The sequence below is a fragment of the Lissotriton vulgaris genome, chromosome 9, assembly GCF_964263255.1.
Source record: "Lissotriton vulgaris chromosome 9, aLisVul1.2, whole genome shotgun sequence".
NCBI classification, from domain to species: Eukaryota; Metazoa; Chordata; class Amphibia; order Caudata; family Salamandridae; genus Lissotriton; species Lissotriton vulgaris.
Genome location: NC_141697.1, coordinates 1094610607 through 1094630365, shown reverse-complemented (window position 1 = coordinate 1094630365; position 19759 = coordinate 1094610607).

Sequence of the window (19759 nt, the reverse complement as noted above, 5' to 3'; positions counted from 1 at the left end):
CACAGTGAGCAAGGGACCCACGTCTGGGCACACCCATCCCAAACTATCCTGGCTGAAACCCTGAAACTGGCCCTAGAATGCTTCTTTCCAGTCCAGGGAGGACCTGGCTTGACAGTTCGGGCTGGACTGTTCCCATGAGGCACAGGGTCAAGACTGATTTGCAAATGGCTGGGTTCAAACAGGAATCGCATGGTGAGCAAAAAAACATGGATTTAGGATCAGATCTCTGTACTGGGATGAATGTATGACATTGTTCTGTAGTCTGTCCATCAATTTTTCTTTTTGCATTTCTCACTCGAGTGGGACGGGTATGCCCAGACGTGGGTCCCTTGCTCTCCATGCCACTAGAGTCAAGCTATCCTGGTTGATGAGGGGTGAAACTCTGAAACCGGTCATAAGATGCTTGCTTCCAGTCCAGGGAGGACCAGGCTTGGCAGTTCGGGCTAGACTGTTCTCATGAGGCACAGGGTCAAGACTGATTCACATGTGGCTGGGTTCTAACTGGAATAGCATGGTGAGCAAACCAACAATGGATTTAGGCCCAGATTTCTGTACTGGGGTGAATGTATGACATTGTTCTGCATTCTGTCCATCAATTGTTCTTTTTGCATTTGTCCCCCCGAGTGGGACCAGTATGCCCAGACGTGGGTCCCGTGCTCTCCATGCCACTGGAGTCAAGCTATCCTGGCTGATGAGGGGTGAAACCAGAGAAACCGGCCCTAGGATGCTTGTTTCCAGTCCAGGAAGGACCTGCCTTGGCAGTTTGGACTGGACTGTTCCCATGAGGCACAGGGTCAAGACTGATTTGCATGTGGCTGGGTTCTAACTGGAATGGCATTGTGAGCAAAAAAACGATGGATTTAGGCCAAGATCTCTGCACTGGGGTGTATGTATGACATTGTTCTGCTCTGCATTCAATTGTTCTTTTTGCATTATAAATTGATGAGGCACCTTGACTAAGCCAATAGGTCTACCTTATATACTGATGTGGTGATCCATTGACAAATCCAATTGGCCTGTTCTATAAATTATGACATCACCTTATAGTGTGATGCTGCATCTGGTATTTGTAGGAGGCATTGTGATTCTGAGGTTTAAGAGCCACTACAGGGTAAATGTAATAAAAGTTAAATGTAGTTCCATCAAACTGATGTCATTATTTGTAATTTAATGCCCATTTTTAGTAGAGTGTATAATAAGTGTATTTTTCCTTTTTTACAGAAAACAAAACACTGATTGGACATTAATGTATTAAGTGTTTTGTTGAGTGCCAGGAAATTAGGATTGCTAGCCCAAGCAACCCCAGATGAGTAGTCCTTGGACTGCTCTGGTTCGCTACCCTGAGAAAGTAAAGTGCTACAATGGGGTAATTTGTTCCAAGTAATAACATAATTTTAGACAAATTAATTGTGAAAGTCTAACATTCTTCACAACTAACAACCCAATTTCTTACACCTAGTGTTCATGAAAAATTTGCTTTTTGACTACGGAAGAAGTTTATACCTTCAAAAAGCACCAAGTTATATGGAAAATATATTATGGGGCAAATATACTAAGGGCTTGCGTTGCTCTTGCATCATGCACGCCTACATGCAGCGCTAGTCCTTTAGTGGGATTCACTAGGCCATGCAAAGCCACCTAGCGTGGCTCTGCATGGTTGAGTAAGTCCAGAGTAACACAAGGCAGCGAAACTCGCTGCCTTGCCTTACTTTGCCTTGAGAAGGCATTCTATGGATTAAGCATGGGCATTCCCATGGATCCCCCCAGGGATTCTGACATAATCCCTCATTTGCTAAGGTCAGTAATTCTGGGACTGTGTCAAAATGGTATGCATTTTCAAGTGAAGTCCAACAAGGAGAAATATCTTTCTCCTTGTTATTTCCTCTTTCCATATGTGCTACAGAATGAGAAAGAAAGAGGAAAAAGCATTGTTTTTGTGCAGGAAGGTAACCAATCCTGTACAAAAACAATACTCCCTGTAACATAGGCACTCTTGCACCATAGCGCAAGGGTGTCTGCTTTGGTACTAAGCTGGACATAGGTCACTAGCAAAGGAAGAGAGAATAAATGCATCATATCTTAGTAGATACAGCCCAATTTTGCTTGCTCCCTGTCATGCAATGCAGCGCAACAAGTTGTCTTACTGCATTGTGCTGCGTTACGTAGCTTCTTAGTCAATGTGCTCCATTATTTTGCAGTATATTATGTTATAAAGTGTTGTATAGCATGAGGGCGGGCATAATTGTGGCGCTCAATTAACTTTATGTCCTCGTCTTACATATTGGAATCTGATTTGTAGTTGTTTGAGATGGATTCTTCTTATTGTGGGTGTGGTTAGTATGGAGCTCATGTATATGTTTGATTGCATTTTATAGTGATAAGTACTGTTTGGGATGGGAAGCAGTAGGTATCGACCCAATGTGGGGACTATCCATCAGGTAAGATTTCTTTGTCCATCGCTAGGCCTGAAGTATGTGTCTGAGATAATTTTGTGTATGGTGTATTGTTAGGGGTCTCAGTATCTTTTCATCTAAACTAATTGCATTGAATGAGGTGGGTGTTAAATACTGTTGTGAGGAGGTATATTGTTTTACTACATTGTTCTGATTTGTGACCCTTCGATAGAAACCAATGTTACAGTTCTAATGTAAAGTAGAAATCACACATTGTGATTGAGAAAATACATATATTGTTAAACACACAATGAAGTCACATGAAGAGCTGGGCTTGTATTATCATATGCATAATCCTTGGATATGATACTCGTGTAGGTAGATACTATGAACCCTATACAAAGGTAGGGTTGCATGTGTAGATCTTAAATGGAGAGCTGCACCTACAACTAGGTGTAAATTTCCTAATGGATGAAATGTCCACATTTCCCTCTGTACATTTACAAATCGATGTAGACATATGAGTCTCCACACCCTTAAATGAGGGGGAGCAGTCTCTTACTACTGCATTTATGACTGTAGAGTTACTACTAGTAACTTTGCACTTGATTTTAAATTTTGCATGTTTGTGGATAGCTCTGCCACTAGGATACACATCTCTCCACATGCGGGCAAAAGTGTATATCTGAGTGTACTCATACACACCTGACATACATTCACTCAGCAAATACATAAATACAGCCCACACAATAGGCTCTGCCCTTCTGCCCTCTTATCCTTGTACTGCTTCATTACCAGAACCTCAAACTTCATAATTCAGCCAACCTCACTCAGAGGGAAGAGTGCTTCATTTAGGAGGAGACAGTCCCTGTTGTTAAGTTTAAAGTTAATAACTATAGGCAACTGCTTGGTCTGCCTCCAATCAACCTGAGTGCAGGTGAGAAGGCAGCCTTCTTCACGCGCTCTAAGCCCTGAAGAGTCACAGGCATTGACCTCTTGACGAAACAGGTGTCGGCTGGAGTTTTTTGCTTTCCCCAAGAAACATAAAGATCCCTTAAGAAAATAACCACCGGTGTCGACTGTATCATTGTTGCATACTTGTATTAACTATTGATGTTCTACGTGTGCCCAGGATTTGTTCACGTAGGGGTAAAAATTACTATTCCCTCTCCTGAGAGTGCAACAGTAGAGAAAGCGTTAGATAGCGTATGGGTAAAAATTACTATGCCCACTCTAGTAAGTATAACAGTAGGGAAAGTAAACATTTAATATATTAACGCAAATAAATTAAATATTAAAACCAATAAAAAAATTTATTAAACTAAATTACAAATTTGAAATTATGTAATAAATAATCAAATAAAAATACAAATAAATATTAGTTATTAAAATTAATTTCCTATTAATACAAATTATTTACCAAATAAAAATTAATCAACAATTAAAAATGAATTAATTACAAATTAATAATTCATTAACAATTAGTACAAAATAAATATCAATACATAAACATACTTAATTAATTATAATGAAATTACTTCCTACCCTATTCCCCTATAAACCCACAACCCCGACAGAAAATAGATTAATTAAATTAACATAATTATCAATTAACCAATTAATACAAATTAATTACCAATTAAAAAATAATTAATTACCAATTAACAATAAATTAACAATTAATTCTAAAAGAATACCAATAAATAAATTAACAGATTTAATTAATTACAATTAAATTACTTCCCACCCTATTCCCCTATAAACCCACAACCCGCTACTGAAAATACATTAATAAAATTAAAATAATGATCAATTAATCAATTTTGAAAAATTAATGATCAATTAAAAATGATTACCAATTAAAAATTAATTAATTAAAAATTAATAATTAATTAACAATTAATTCAGAATAAATACCAATACATAAATTAACAGATTTAATTAATTACAATTAAATTACTTCCAACCCTATTCCCCTATAAACCCACAACCCGCTACAGAATTAAATTACACAAAAATTAAATAACATAACAAAATACACTTAAAAAGATTCGATTTTATTAAAAATTCAATATCTCTTAATTACTATATTATATACTTCGATATTTTAACTTTCTATATTTTAAAAATCGATATTAAATCCTCTATATTCTGTCCATTCGATATTTTGTCCATTCTATATTTTTACTTCGATATTTGTGCCATTCTATATTTTTGAATCGATATTATGTCTGTATACCATTATGAATGAATGAATGAATGATGGGAGATTTATACCGCGCAACTTAGCCCAAGGGCATCAAGGCGCCAAACAGTTCAGATTGTCCAAATTCTCCAGGGGCAGGACTACGAGTAGGCCTCTACAAAGAACCAGGTTTTCAGACCTTTACGAAATAGCACCAGAGAGGGCAGCAATACCAGTTCTGGGGGGAGAGAATTCCAGAGCTAGGGTACCAGAGTGGAAAACGCTCTACCTCCCCATCTTACCTTTGCGAACCTAGGGACTAGGAGAAGATTTTTGTTAGAAGAACGAAGGGTTCTACAGGAGGAGTACAGATGGAGGAGGGATCTGATACCATCAGAGCCAGAGCCATACAAGGCCCCATGGGCGAGGGAGAGGATCTTAAAAGAAATCCTAGACTGGACAGGAAGCCAGTGTACATTTTTCCTGGCTAGCGTTGCTGAGGAAAGCCTAGGAAGATTGAGGACCATCTTGGCAGCCGCATTTTGAACCATCTGTAGGCGATGGATAAGGCTCTTGTTTAGCCCTGCATACAGTGAATTGCAGTAATCAAGTCTCGAAGAGACCAGAGCCACGGTGACTTGCTTCCGGGCGTCCAGGGAGAGATATAGTGCGATCTTTCTAAGGATCCTGATAATACCAGAGCAGGTGGAGACAGTCCTACTGACTTGAAGGTCAAAAGAGAGAGTGGTATCTATCAGAACCCCCAGATTCCTAGCAGAGTAGGAGGGGGTGGGACAATCTCCTAGGGAGGCCGGCCACCAGTAGGCGTGGGCGGAAAATCCGTTCCGCTCGCGGATTTTGCGGATTTTCGGGAAATCCGCAATCCGCGAGATTTGCGAATTTCCCGCAAAATCCGCAAATCCGCGAGCAGCGGATTTTGCTCGCACTGCTCGCACTGTTCGCGTGAGTTCGCGCCCCGCGAATAAGTGCAAAATTGCAGAAATACGATCTTGGCAAAACTGAAAGTAACTACTTACCAGGTTCAAAAGTTCAGGCACATCATTAGTAGCCATTTCCTGTAGTGCTTCCTGAGGGGCCCCTCCAGAGTTCAGTTGCCAGTTGAAACTATTATGTGACCCTGCTCTGAACCTCAGAATAGTTACACATATGCCACAAAGGTCCTGAATTACAGCTAAGGGAGACAAGCAGGAGCCAGGCTGGAAGTTAAAATCCATTAATCAGCCCCTAATTCATTATTGTCAGTTGGGGCAGGGCAGGTGTTGTAACTAATTTTGCAACAATGAAAGCACTTAGCAAGTGCAAAAGATCACTAATCAGGGCGCACTAAGGAAGCAGGTGCCAGCTAAAAAAATATTCTGTGACACATTAATCAGCCCCAAATTAATTCAGGTCACTTGAGGCAGGGAAGGTGTGCTTTGCTTTGCCGAAAATAATGTACACTGGACAACCAGAGGGTGTAGTGATGAAACAGAGGGTGGCATGGGTGGGCCAGAGGGTGGCATGAGTAGTCAGAGAGTGGCAGTGGTGACAGAGAGTGGCAGTGATGAAGAAGAGTGTCCCAAACAGGCTGGACACGTAGAAACAACAAGTTCGCAAAACTTGCGACCCGACAGGTAAGTTCGCAAATTGCGAAACTGTAAAAACCCTCGCGAACTGGCAGAAACACGGGCGAACACAAAAAAAAAAAATCCGCAAATTCGCGGGAATTCGCGGATTTTGCGGATTGCGAATCCGCAAATCCGCAAAATTCGCGGATTGCCAATCCGCAAAATCCGCTCATGCTTAGCCACCAGTCATTTGACCAGACGTCTTGATTGCCCCCAAAGATCAAGACCTCTGTCTTCTCTCCGTTGAGTTGAAAAAAATTCCGGATCATCCATTGGGATACTGCCTCCATGCAATTTTTGAAATTCAGGGCCGATTCATTCACAGACCGCGTGAGGGAGACCATAATTTGGGTGTCGTTGGCATAGGACAACACCTCAAACCCAAAAGATCTCACTAACCTGGCAAGTGGGGCCACATAGATGTTAAAAAGTGTGGGACTTAAAGAAGATCCCTGGTGAACCCCACATTGCACAGGTTTGGAGGGTGACAAAAAGTCACCAAGCTTCACTCTTTGCTCTCTTTGACTGAGAAAAGAGGCCAAGAGGCTCAGGGCCGGGCCTCCAACTCCTATCTCCCTAAGCCTAGACACCAAGACAGAGGGAGACAGGGTATCGAACGCAGCCGTAAGGTCGAGTAGGACCAGAAGAGTGGTATGGCACTTATCAACCTTCAAGCGGATGTTATTTATGACCACAGTAAGGGCAGACTCAGTACTGTGGGCTTTTCTAAAACCCTGTTGCGACATATCCAGCAAACTGAAGTCATCCAAAAAGGAGCTAAGGTAACAGTTGAGATGGGCTTCAAGTATCTTAGCGGGTGTAGGCAACAAGGTGATAGGCCGAACATTTTTCAACACCCCTGGGTCCAAAGAGGCCTTCTTCAGGAGGGGTTTAACAACCGCCATTTTCCATGGGAGAGGGAAGATTCCCTCCGTAATTGCCCAATTATTCACATCCAGAAGGCGGGGAATCGCCACTTCCCTACATGCCTTCAGGACCTTGAGTGGTCAAGGATCCAATGGGGAGGCAGATTTGATGTTGTCGAGTATCCGGTTGATCCCCTCCAAGGAGAGGAAATTAAGAAGGCTGGCACCGGAATCAACACCATGAGACCCAGCAACGGAGAGGGGAAGGAAGGGGAGGGAAACCAACTCCAGGTTGAGGAGTTCCAGGGAATTATGGATGTCAACGATTTTAGAGTGAAAAAAAGTTGAAATACTATCACACAACTCCTGGGTTTCCACTATGGGATCCACAACCTGGGGGACTGAAAGGGAGTCTACAATCTTGAAGAGGTCTTTGGGGGAGGTCAAATTAACATAATAAGCCCTTTTTTCCTCAATTATTGCCAACTTATATTCTTTTAAGAGGCGTTTATGATGCTCTTTCCCAGTTGGATCAAGATGAGCCCTCCAAAGCCTCTCCAGTTTTCTACAGCCCTGTCTCAGCAGTCTGAGTCTGTCTGAGAACCAGGGTGCAGAAGGGCTCCTTCTTGCGGAGTAATGGTATTTGGCATGAGCAAGGATATCCATGGCCCCAGAGATGGAATTGGAAAATTCCAGGGCAGCGGAGTTAATGTCCTTCTTTCAGAGGGGTCTGAATCTATTCATGAATGGGGCGAGGGTATCGTTATTGATCTCCTTAAAGTTCCTTCTAAGTACCCATTTCTTAGGATCCAAGGGATAAGGGGAGAGGGAACAAGTTTAAGCTCAGGGGGCACAGCCAGGTGGTTAGACCAGGTCAGAGAAATAGGGGTACCTGTCTTCAGTCTGGGATCATTAGAGAAAACTCCATCAAGCGTATGGCCCGCCAAATGAGTGGAGCTATCAACAAGTTGGATCTGGCCAGATGAGTCCAGGGTTCCCACCAAAGAGAGAGTGTCTCTGGAACTCATATTTTCCAGGTGGAAATTAAAATCACCTAGAAGAGTGAGATTAGATCTATCGATGAAAGATTCCATTACCTTCATCAGATCTCGACTAAAGGTGGTTCTGGGGCCTGGGGGCCTATAAAATAAAATACCAGAGAATGAGATTGAAGGAGTAGAATTGATGGAAAAATACATGGCCTGGAAAGAATCTGAGGTGGTAGAGAGGTGCTCGGTTCGGCAGATAAAAGAGCTTTTATGCAATATTCCTAGCCCTCCTCCTCTTCGCCCAGTTCTATTCATCCTGGTTAGGGTGTAGCCCTTGGGAATAGCATAGGGCCATAGCAGTTACCTAGAGTTACAGTGTGGGAGGCGAGTGCCCCATGTCAGGCAGAAATGACCCTGCGGTTCCGATAGCATGCCAACAGGCACGTATGGAGTGTTTTTATGGACTAATATGGCCGTACCTCGGGAGTAGGAACCAAAACAACTGTGTCCTGCCCATGTGGCAGCGAACCTTTGCGGTCATTGGGGGTCAAGGCGAGTTTACTGGAGCATCGCAAACTGGATCGAGTGTCTGTCTAGATATGCCATTATTTGCCTGTGCTTACGTGGATCCCCAGCCCTCTAACATTCCAGGTCAATAAACGTATTGCAGGGGCAGCGCCAGGGTCAGTCATCATGCCAGAGTGTCTTGACGTGTGGTCTCGGTCTATCAGGACTGTGTATGGTACAGTGTTGTGCACGGTGGACGGGGCTATAGAGATCTTGCAATATGTCTATGTGTTCACGCCCTTCCCGGCATGGCAACTTAATGACATGCAGTGTGCTATGCTGCAGTGCATCCAAGCAGCAACATTTCCCTTCCCCTCCCCATCCCACATCGACATGCCCAACTTGTCGTGAAAGCCATTCCCACGCTCTGTTCCCAGAAAACACAGCAATCAAATACATTATCACTAACAGCTAAATTTAAGTGGAGTTGTACCAGACTATGTAGACCAGAAAGAAAGAGAGGGAGGGGAAGAGTGATAGTAACACAGGGATGGGGAGGGGAAGGTTTAGAGGAATAGGGAGACCTCCAAGTGTATTAGTGGAGGTGAGAGTGGGGGCAAGGGGAGCGGGTGGGGGGTTGAGTAACAGAGGGGGGAGGGGGACTGACTCAGTTGTCTGGGAAGGGGGGGGAAGAAAGAAAAATTAACAATAAAAGGTAGCAGAGAGCTGTCTCCTAGGGGTTTTACAAAGATGTGTATGAAGAAAGGTGAAAAAAACAGACAACCACTGCATTGGCCAGGGAGTTCACCCTAAGGGGTAGCGCCAGAGGGCACCGTTACCCACTGCCCCCCTCCCTGTTGTCCAAAAGGGAGAGGGAGCGGGATACCTGGGATTCAAGGAGTTGTGTTCACCCATGGCCTCCCAATGATGCGAGTCTATTACTGAATCAATATTATCCTATTCAGTGCAAAAACGTGTAAATTCTTGAATCAGTTCGGTGTATGTACCGCTCTCTATTCTCAGCGACAGACTTTCGTACTCACTGCACCTCCCACCTAGACACAGTCAATCATTATCAGAGAGCTGTGAAGATGGACGAATACTTGCTGCGGGGTAGTGTAGGAGTACTGTTGCCCTAGACGCATGATTCATAGGCGTGCAGGGTATACCATTGCATAGTCTATGTGTGCTTGCATCAACTTCTGCATAACCAGCGCAAATTGTTTTCTGGCCTCTCGAATGACCATGGGTATAGAGCAACAGTATGGCCATCATACGCTAAAGGAGATTTTGCTCTCGCCAGTCTCAATGCCGTGACCCGGTCTCTGTAATTGAGAAGCCTTGCAATGAATCATCTGGCTGGTGTCTCCGAGAGGGCGGTCTGGGGCCCAAGGAGCGGTGCGCTCTCTCCACCACCGGCTATGCCAAAAAAGCCTCCGGACCAAAGGGGCAGTGCAGCATCCTCTCTATGTATTCCTCCATTTTGCTCGTGTTGGCACTCTCTAGTATTCCCAAAACGGAGATGTTATCTTCAAACATTCTTTCTTTCTCTTAGATAATGCCTTGAACAAGCTGCTTTGATTACTACATCAGGGACATGAGTACTTCCTTCCTGGTCTGGGCAATACATATGACCTGCCTCAAAAAATGTCCATAAAACAAACACAGGCATGGTAAAATTCAACATGGCAATATAGAAATAAGCTTTATTTACTAAATTGTTACTTGCAAAATATAATACTGGATAACCTCTTGGATGTTTTTAAGTTTCTGCATAAAATGTAAGTGTGACTTATGTAGTTAGACAATGGAACTATAAAAATGATTTCTAAATACTTTCCTTCATCTACTTTCAAGGTCCTGTGCTGTCCTTCCACCTTCCATAATGCCTACTTCTGAACCATACAATGTAATGTACCAGCAAATGGATCAACCAGAAACAGCAGCCAGATGGGGCCTGATACACAAACTGCACTTTTTAGTAAGTTTTGTAGTATTACAGTAGTACTACAAAACCTGCTACAAGGTACTACTACCAAGTTACACTTTTTACTAAGATTACTACTTTTCAGTATTTACAAACTGCAAATTTGTAGCAACTTACACTTTGCAGGGTAAGGGTTTGCCCTTCTGGAGAGGGTGTGGCATAAGGGAGAGGGTGTGGTGTGGTGTCATGCCCAGGGCTGCCGATATTAGAGCTGGAGAACCAGGTTTGAGTCTCAGTGTCGGCTTAACATCCTGTGAATTCAGCAGATCTTAAGAAATTGATTTATCGAGTCCTATTGGGCCAATCTCCAAAATCTTGTGCTTGTTTTGCTCAATGTGGCTAAGCATAGCTACCAGAAGCATTTTAAATAGGTCGCCGAGCCTCTAAAAGGAAGCACTTTGCAGGGAGGTTGGTTTTCTGGCTCCCTGCTCCAGCCTCTTCAGTATGGATCCTGTTTTTTATCTTCTGATAGTGGGGGCAAGTTGTGCAGCCCCTCCACTACTAGCCAGCAGAGCACCCTCCTGTCTGCACTCACCTGGCCCAAGGCCTCGTGGCTTTCTTGAAGGGCACACTGTGATTCTGTGCAAACCACACAATCTCCCTGTGATAGGAATAGCACCTAGAGACCCTCACAAGTGATTAGCCATACTCTACAAATCTGAGTGATAATGATAATGATTCTGTAAGTCCCTACCTCCATTATTTTCTATGAAAGGGTGTTGAAGTACCAGTGGTTGGCCATGCACAGTGCTTTAAGTTAAAAAAATAATTTTAACTTAATACAATATATTTCTAATAATAAAAGTTTTAATTTAAAATTAATTTAATAGTGCATTAACTTTTTTATTTTATTCTAAATTTAAGTTAAACATTTACAATGAATTTACATTAATATTTAACATAAAAACATGTAATATTAATTTTCATATTAAAATACACTTTTTTATTTTTCTCTATGCTTGCGGAAATCTTGTCTCAGACTGTTGAGTTTTAAGGCAAAGTAAAATAAAAAAAGTACATAATTCAAAACTTAATGCTAAAAATATGCTAAGCTAGACATTAATGCCACAGCATTCATAATTGAAGGACAGATGGAAATTACTGGAGAAAACTCTTTATTCCTCCAAGCAGCAATCTTAGCAGCCATAACTGTAGAAGAGGGGGGAAGAGGAGTAGGAGGTGGACATGGAGTAAGACATTGTTGGATCCAGCTAGAAGCCATCATCGAAGACCAACTCATGGCTGGCCAGCAGCTTTCTCTAAAGTCTTTTCTGAGGAATACTTGCCTTAGTTACCAGCTAAACTGCCATGGATGCTTTTTTTCCCTATGTAAGGTCCACCTCCCCATATCCCTCAATCTACAGACACCACAGTTGACTTACATACACACCCCTTCATGCAAGTTCACTCTTCTCTAAATCATCTGAGGAAGAAGACACCCTGATGAGAAGCAGCTTTCTCCAGTACATCATTTCCCCCAACACAACCTCCTAGATGGTAGCCCTATTTGTGATCAAGAGCCTGCTGGCCATGTCAGATAGTCACACATGCTGGAAAGGGATTGGCCTCCTCATATCTTGCCCTCATCAAAGACTAGCTTTTTGGACAACTATTATCTAAGTGGGCAAAGATTCATGACATGAGTGCGATTCTATGTGAGATTGTGGATGCTTCCGATGTTTGAGAGGCGACCAGTGCCTTGGAGACTGCTACAAAATGTTGCAAGGACATGCAAAGTTGTACTCTGATCGTCTTTGTTTTTAGAATAAGGAGCGTGGAAGTCAACTTGCCTTGACCATGCAAATGTTAAAAGCAGTAGCAAAAAGAGCCAATATCAATTTGCAGTATAAAGGCATGCGCTGGGCTCAATTGAGCCACCTCAAAAGTCTATCAAGCTTACACAACATACAAACCCTGAAAATAATATTTCTGCACCAACAACAAACCTATCACCTTCATCCACAAGTCCACCTACACATCCTCACCCACAACAACATCCACAAGCTTTAATGCAACCAGTTTTGAGCATCCAGAAATGTGTATGAAATCCTGTGGATGTTACCACTATTTCCCAAATTGTAACACTACTCCCACTACACCTCACAACTCAAAATTACATTTTGTTGAAACTTTTTAAGCACCATTCACAACCCTTTATTTGAAATATTCTTTCCTATGAGCGTATAATACCATAAAGTGTGTGTTGTTATATAAAGTGCTTGTTTAAGTTATATGTATGAGGGTAATTTTTAAAACCATCCATGTATCTTTCAATGTCACACTAACGTCAATAAATGTCATACAACCACATGCACACCAACATACTCAAAAATACAATTTACGCATCCAAACTAGTTTTATGTATATATCAGATGTAAGAATAGAAATGTGATGATGACAGTTTAAAGTTTTGGGGATAGTCCTTTGAAAGGGGGACTTTAACTAAAATATTTTATTTTAGTAGACTGGTACATATAATTTGGATGGTTATGAGGAAAATCATAAATTATGTTGAGAAAAAATCTAGATACAACTAAAAATATGTTGAAATATGAATCTGAAAAGAAGTTCAACCTTAACAGTCCTAACAAATAGTTTAGAAATTCCTAAATAATTCAAATGCATAAAAGAATGTCAATTGTTCAAACTATGTTAAAAGTCAGACTCTCAATCGAGTTGTAGTCCTGGGTTGGGAGCAAAGGTTCCTGTCTATCCTCTGGTTCTAACTTCACAAAATCAACATTGATGGCAGGTATTAAAGCAGTATATATATTAGAAAATAATTTCATTGGTTAAAAGAAATCCATAATGTAATAGTATTTAAGAAACAATTTAAGAAATAATTGTATTATTTCTTTCCAGATCAACTCAAGCCAACTTCTTTTGTAACTTATGAATACAGATGTTGATTAAAAACTATTTTTCATTATAGGAATATAAGCATATAGTATTAAGAATTCACAATGATGAAAATGCACAATAAACAAATGTATGCCCTGGTGTCAATAGGGGCACTGCAAATGTAGATGGGACTGCAGAAGATCTGGAAAAAACCAAATTCCAGGAAACAGATAAGGTGGAAGATACACTAAAAAAATTCAATGATTCCCTTATAGAGGCAATGGACAAGCTAGCCCCGCTGAAACTGCACAAACAATTCCCCACACACAAACAGGAGAAATGGTACACAGAGACATTGAGAATTGAGAAGCAAGGGTGTAGAAGACTAGAAAAAAAATGGAGGAGGTTACAACTCGAAGAGGACAGGAAAGCTTATCTAGAAGCTGAATCAAAATATTATAAAAACATCAGAAAGGCCCGTAAGGACAGTCTGGCCCAACAATTGATAGAGGCAGGAAATTCCTCGAAGGAATTATATAAGATACTTGAATCCTTTGTAAAACCCACAGCATGTGTGAGCTCGGATGACTTCTCACTGCCACTATGTAATGAGATATCCCTGTTTTTCGAGAGTAAAATTAATACTATATATGATAAAATCTTGAAAGCCACCAGTACCAACTGTGGTAACCCTGTCCCCACTACACCGCAACAAAAGAAAGTATCTTTACTTTCTCTTCCCCCAGTCTCTAACACCGATCTCCCCCTCCTAACCAGCCACATAAAATCAGGCTCCCCCAATGACCTCATACCAGCCAAAATGATGGCTCCTCTAAACTCCTTCCTAGGCCCATTTATTCAAACCATTATAAACCAATCCCTTAGAGAAGGACAGGTACCATCTGAGTGGAAACAAGCAGTGGTCAATCCCATTCGAAAAAATACCACACTTCCCTGGTCTGACCTATCCAACCTCAGACCCATCTCCCTCCTACCCTACCTCAGTAAACTCACCGAGAAGCATGTTAACACCCACCTGTCGAAATACATCGAAGCAGCGGAGGGAGTGGACCTATCCCAATCTGGTTTCAGGCCCAATCACAGCACTGAATCAGCCCTCCTCTCCGTGACCGACAACATCAGGATGTCACTGGACAGGGGGGGCTCAGTGATTTTAGTGCTGTTAGATTTGTCCGCTGCCTTCGGCACGGTATCACATGAACTTCTTCTCGAAAGACTGAGTGATGTGGGGGTAGGAGGAACGGCTCTATCATGGCTGCAAAGCTTTCTCTCTGGCCATACTCAAGGTGTCAGACTGGGCTACCATTCTTCACCCTCAAGGGTGTTAACTAAGGGAGTGCCACAGGGCTCGTGCCTTAGCCCCACGCTTTTTAACATTTATGTGGCCCCCTTAGCAAATCTGATAAGATCTTATGGATTCTCTCCGGTGTCATACGCTGATGACACCCAGCTCTTGTTTCCCTTTCAAACTCTCACACCGGCAATTCAGTCAACTTTTGCGGATGGGATGAGAGCAGTGGCCCATTGGATGGCTCAGAATTTCCTCCAATGCAATGTGTCCAAAACCGAGGTCATGCTGTTTGGGGGGGCGACTCTTCTATGGTCCCCAGAATGGTGGCCCCTGGAGTTAGGCCCTGTCCCCAACCCCAAACCAATAGCAAAAAACCTTGGCGTCAAAAAACAGGCGCTCCTGCTCAAGGAGCACACCACTCAAGTGGCAGGTGCTTGCCCCCACGTGGTGGGGCTACTGCGACGCGTTTTTCCATTTCTGCCAGACAATCATAGAAAAACACTCATACAAACCCTCATAATAAGCAGAATGGATTATTGCAACGGACTATACTTATCGTCAAATGAGGAACAGCTGGACAAACTTCAGGTTGTCCAAAATACGCCAGCTAGACTGGCTCTCAATGCCCCTCCCAGAACACCCTCCCGTCCTCTACTTCGCCAACTTCATTGGTTGCCAGTAAAGCAGCGTATCAAATTTAAAATTTGTAGTATGATACACAGATGCCTGTTTGGAACTAGCCCTAAATATCTAAAAGAAAAATTTGTCCCATACACCCCAGGACGTACTCTACGTTCAAGCAACCATCAGCTGCTACAGGTCCCAAAGATAAGAAGAGCCAGACAAGGCGGTCGAGCCCTGTCTTACAAAGGACCTATCCTTTGGAACTCCCTACCCACTGAACTGAAACAGATCAGCAATCTCGAACCCTTCAGGAAAAAACTCAAAACTTACCTCTTTACCCTGCCATAATTCTAGTCAACTTCCCCCCTACAGCTCCAATCGTATAGTAAACTGTCCAGTATAAGCAACAGCGCAGAGATATCCCTTCGGGAATTGACTCAGGCGCTTTATAAGCAAATAAATAAATAAAATAAATAAGATGATACCACAAGCACATATTGTACCTTGAGCCATGCCAGTGCCAGAGGTTCTCCCAGCACTTGAGGCTCTGCCTGTCTGTGGATGCAAACATCCACTGCACTGCAGCACATGGTAATGCTCCTCCAAATATGGTCCTACAATGCACTGCTCACCTTGGTCATATATCATATATATTTCTGAGGGTACATGTTGATGGCACCTCACAAATCATTTCCAGCTCTTCATCATTAAAGCTAGATGGTTCTCTTTTTTTGTCCCTACATAATTTTGGGGGCTTTGATGGTCAAGGGAGAAGCAGAATGGGTGAGGGTGCATTTGATGTGAAAGGACCGAACCAAAGGGCTTTGAATATGGCTGACTTTCTGTTCCTGTATGTCTTTTCCTATTTGTACTAGTAGGCAGAGATCTCTGCCTGCAAATGATGTGTCTGCCCCATACATGGAGGTCTTCCTCTTGCATCCCGGGTATGAAGGGCCCATATGTGCAGAAAGTGGGGTACGGAGTGCTGTAGTACCCCCAAAATAACCATGCTATTGTTCAGGAAGTGAAGAGCAAAAAGGAAGCCTCTAAATTTAGTTTTAAGCTTGTCATTTTTGCTGGGAACAGAGATAAAAAGTCAGTATACGTCTTCTCAGATTTGTGTTCACTTTTTTTACTGTAAAGGTTGAAGATTTTGTTAATTCAACTCCTTTGCAATCTTGCTGGGATACAGGGAGTATGAAAGGAAAAGTTGTAGGATGCAAAAACAAATAACGCTTAAATACCTGTAAAAGAACTGTAAAATATTTCACAATACATCAGAAGGCAGGAAAGATCAAATGAGGCATATTTTTAAATCTGAAGTGTAATGGAAACAAAGATTTTAAAAGGATCTAAACATATCCATACCTTTTACTTGGTGATGCGTAAATGATAAATTGTTGCAGAAACCCATTTTCCACATATTATCTTTTGTGCTCTATTATAGTGTTATCATTTCTTGACCTATTTTAGATTCATGATCCGATGGTTCTTTTTAGCAGCATGAAAGTGTGGGGGTGAGACAATTTGTTGTTATTGTCAATCAAATCGAGAAATCCCTTGGACACTTAATAAACACAAACAACTTTGTAAGGTTAGTTAATTTATTATAATGCCAAGAACAACTTAACATAGAGACACCTCAAGATGAGGGTATAGAAATACATCTGAATCAGCATAAAGCCAAACCGGCATATCCAATTGAGGCATGCAGAATAAACACGACAAGTAGCTCAAGAAACAAAATGCAGAGGATCAAAAAGCATGAGTCCAAATTTCCTTGCATTGAGGGTTGGTGAAGAAAAATAATGAATCTATCCCTACTCTACCACTAAGTGACATCCTTACTCCAGCATCTTCAGGAAGTAAAGTTAAAAGGTGTCAGTACATGAAGTCTTCCTAAGAAGTCTCTACACAGTTAGTGGGTCATACAGCTTAAAACTACAGTGACAGACCTTGCTCTAAGATGCTCTCCTCCGAAGGTAGAAAAGAAGGGAGCACTTTCCCTACTTTAAACATTCCAATATCTCAGATATCCTTCCCAAACGACTTTGCGAGTCTCGCCATCTGCTCTGAGTACGGTCTTAAAGGTAGTTTTCCATGGGATAACAGTGTTCTTGGGTTGCAACAAGTTGACCTTGGTTCCCAGGCCTTCTCCTGTGTGAAGCACAACAGCCTTCCTTTATCGACTTAAGTTTACTTCTAGATGTAACTTCTTCTCTCCTTGCCTGATTAATACAACAAAGGTAGCTAACGAGAGTGATTCTTTCACCTGCAACACAAAATGTGAGAAAGAACAAATTTCACAGCACACATGAAATTCATCTGTTTTCTGGCCACAAGATTCAGCAAACATAAGAATTCAGCAAATTAAGTTTACAAATTTGCACAGGAAAATATGGCACATTCAATTAATGCATTTATTTACATGTAAAATGACACACTTAATAAACACTTTTTATTACACGAACAAATGTCAATATCACAACACAAGTTCTTCCTGTTAATGTTTTCTGCTAGCTACATTCACTTACTACGTTAATTATCCATATTCCTTAGATATATGCCGATGTGCTGTACACATTTGATTATAATGCACCCCTACAAAAAAAATAAGATTTCCGCTAGATCAGTTGTAAGTGCCCTCAACCAGAGTTACAGGCCAGTGCTGTAAATCAGGCCCTATAACGAGAGTGGGAGGAGAGGGAGGGCATTTAACAACTGGGATGCAGGAAGCAGAAGTGCTATAATGCTTTTAGAACTTTCCACACCCTGGGTGTATGTACACCAGTCTAAATTAAAAAGTGAGAAACCAAATCACAGGTATTGAAATGTTGCAGATGAAGGTATGTGGCAGTCATCATTCGCCATGAGCCACTTCATTGTCTCAAATGGCGCTCCAATATTCCAAAGTTTTAAGATGTATTTATATTTCACATTATGTATTGCTGTGTTTTCTCTTGAAATTACTAAAGTGAGAACTCGGATTTGAACTTCCTGGAAGAAATGTAAATCTATGTCTTTGCTAATTTTGTTTTCCTATTGATTTGCGAGGCAAGTGCGAGACAACAGGCACACAAATGATAACCATGCAGTCATTCTTTCAGAGCTGCTCTCTTCATGAAATACTTCACCACAGTATTTGTAAAAAGAAACAAAGTATGTGGTGTATAGACGACAAATATAGAACTGAACATTCTGTTTCCTAGCAGCTTAGAAAATAATGATTTGTACACATGTCGGTACATTTATTTGAGCTAAAAATATCTACCTAATGATTGTCAGATGTGCAACCTGAAAAACAACACTGATGGTGTCAAATCAATCAATCAGGAAGTAAAGTTAAAAGGTGTCAGTACATGAAGTCTTCCTAAGAAGTCTCTACACAGTTAGTGGGTCATACAGCTTAAAACTACAGTGACAGACCTTGCTCTAAGATGCTCTCCTCCGAAGGTAGAAAAGAAGGGAGCACTTTCCCTACTTTAAACATTCCAATATCTCAGATATCCTTCCCAAACGACTTTGCGAGTCTCGCCATCTGCTCTGAGTACGGTCTTAAAGGTAGTTTTCCATGGGATAACAGTGTTCTTGGGTTGCAACAAGTTGACCTTGGTTCCCAGGCCTTCTCCTGTGTGAAGCACAACAGCCTTTCTTTATCGACTTAAGTTTACTTCTAGATGTAACTTCTTCTCTCCTTGCCTGATTAATACAACAAAGGTAGCTAACAAGAGTGATTCTTTCACCTGCAACACAAAATGTGAGAAAGAACAAATTTCACAGCACACATGAAATTCATCTGTTTTCTGGCCACAAGATTCAGCAAACATAAGAATTCAGCAAATTAAGTTTACAAATTTGCACAGGAAAATATGGCACATTCAATTAATGCATTTATTTACATGTAAAATGACACACTTAATAAACACTTTTTATTACACGAACAAATGTCAATATCACAACACAAGTTCTTCCTGTTAATGTTTTCTGCTAGCTACATTCACTTACTACGTTAATTATCCATATTCCTTAGATATATGCCGATGTGCTGTACACATTTGATTATAATGCACCCCTACAAAAAAAATAAGATTTCCGCTAGATCAGTTGTAAGTGCCCTCAACCAGAGTTACAGGCCAGTGCTGTAAATCGGGCCCTATAACGAGAGTGGGAGGAGAGGGAGGGCATTTAACAACTGGGATGCAGGAAGCAGAAGTGCTATAATGCTTTTAGAACTTTCCACACCCTGGGTGTATGTACACCAGTCTAAATTAAAAAGTGAGAAACCAAATCACAGGTATTGAAATGTTGCAGATGAAGGTATGTGGCAGTCATCATTCGCCATGAGCCACTTCATTGTCTCAAATGGCGCTCCAATATTCCAAAGTTTTAAGATGTATTTATATTTCACATTATGTATTGCTGTGTTA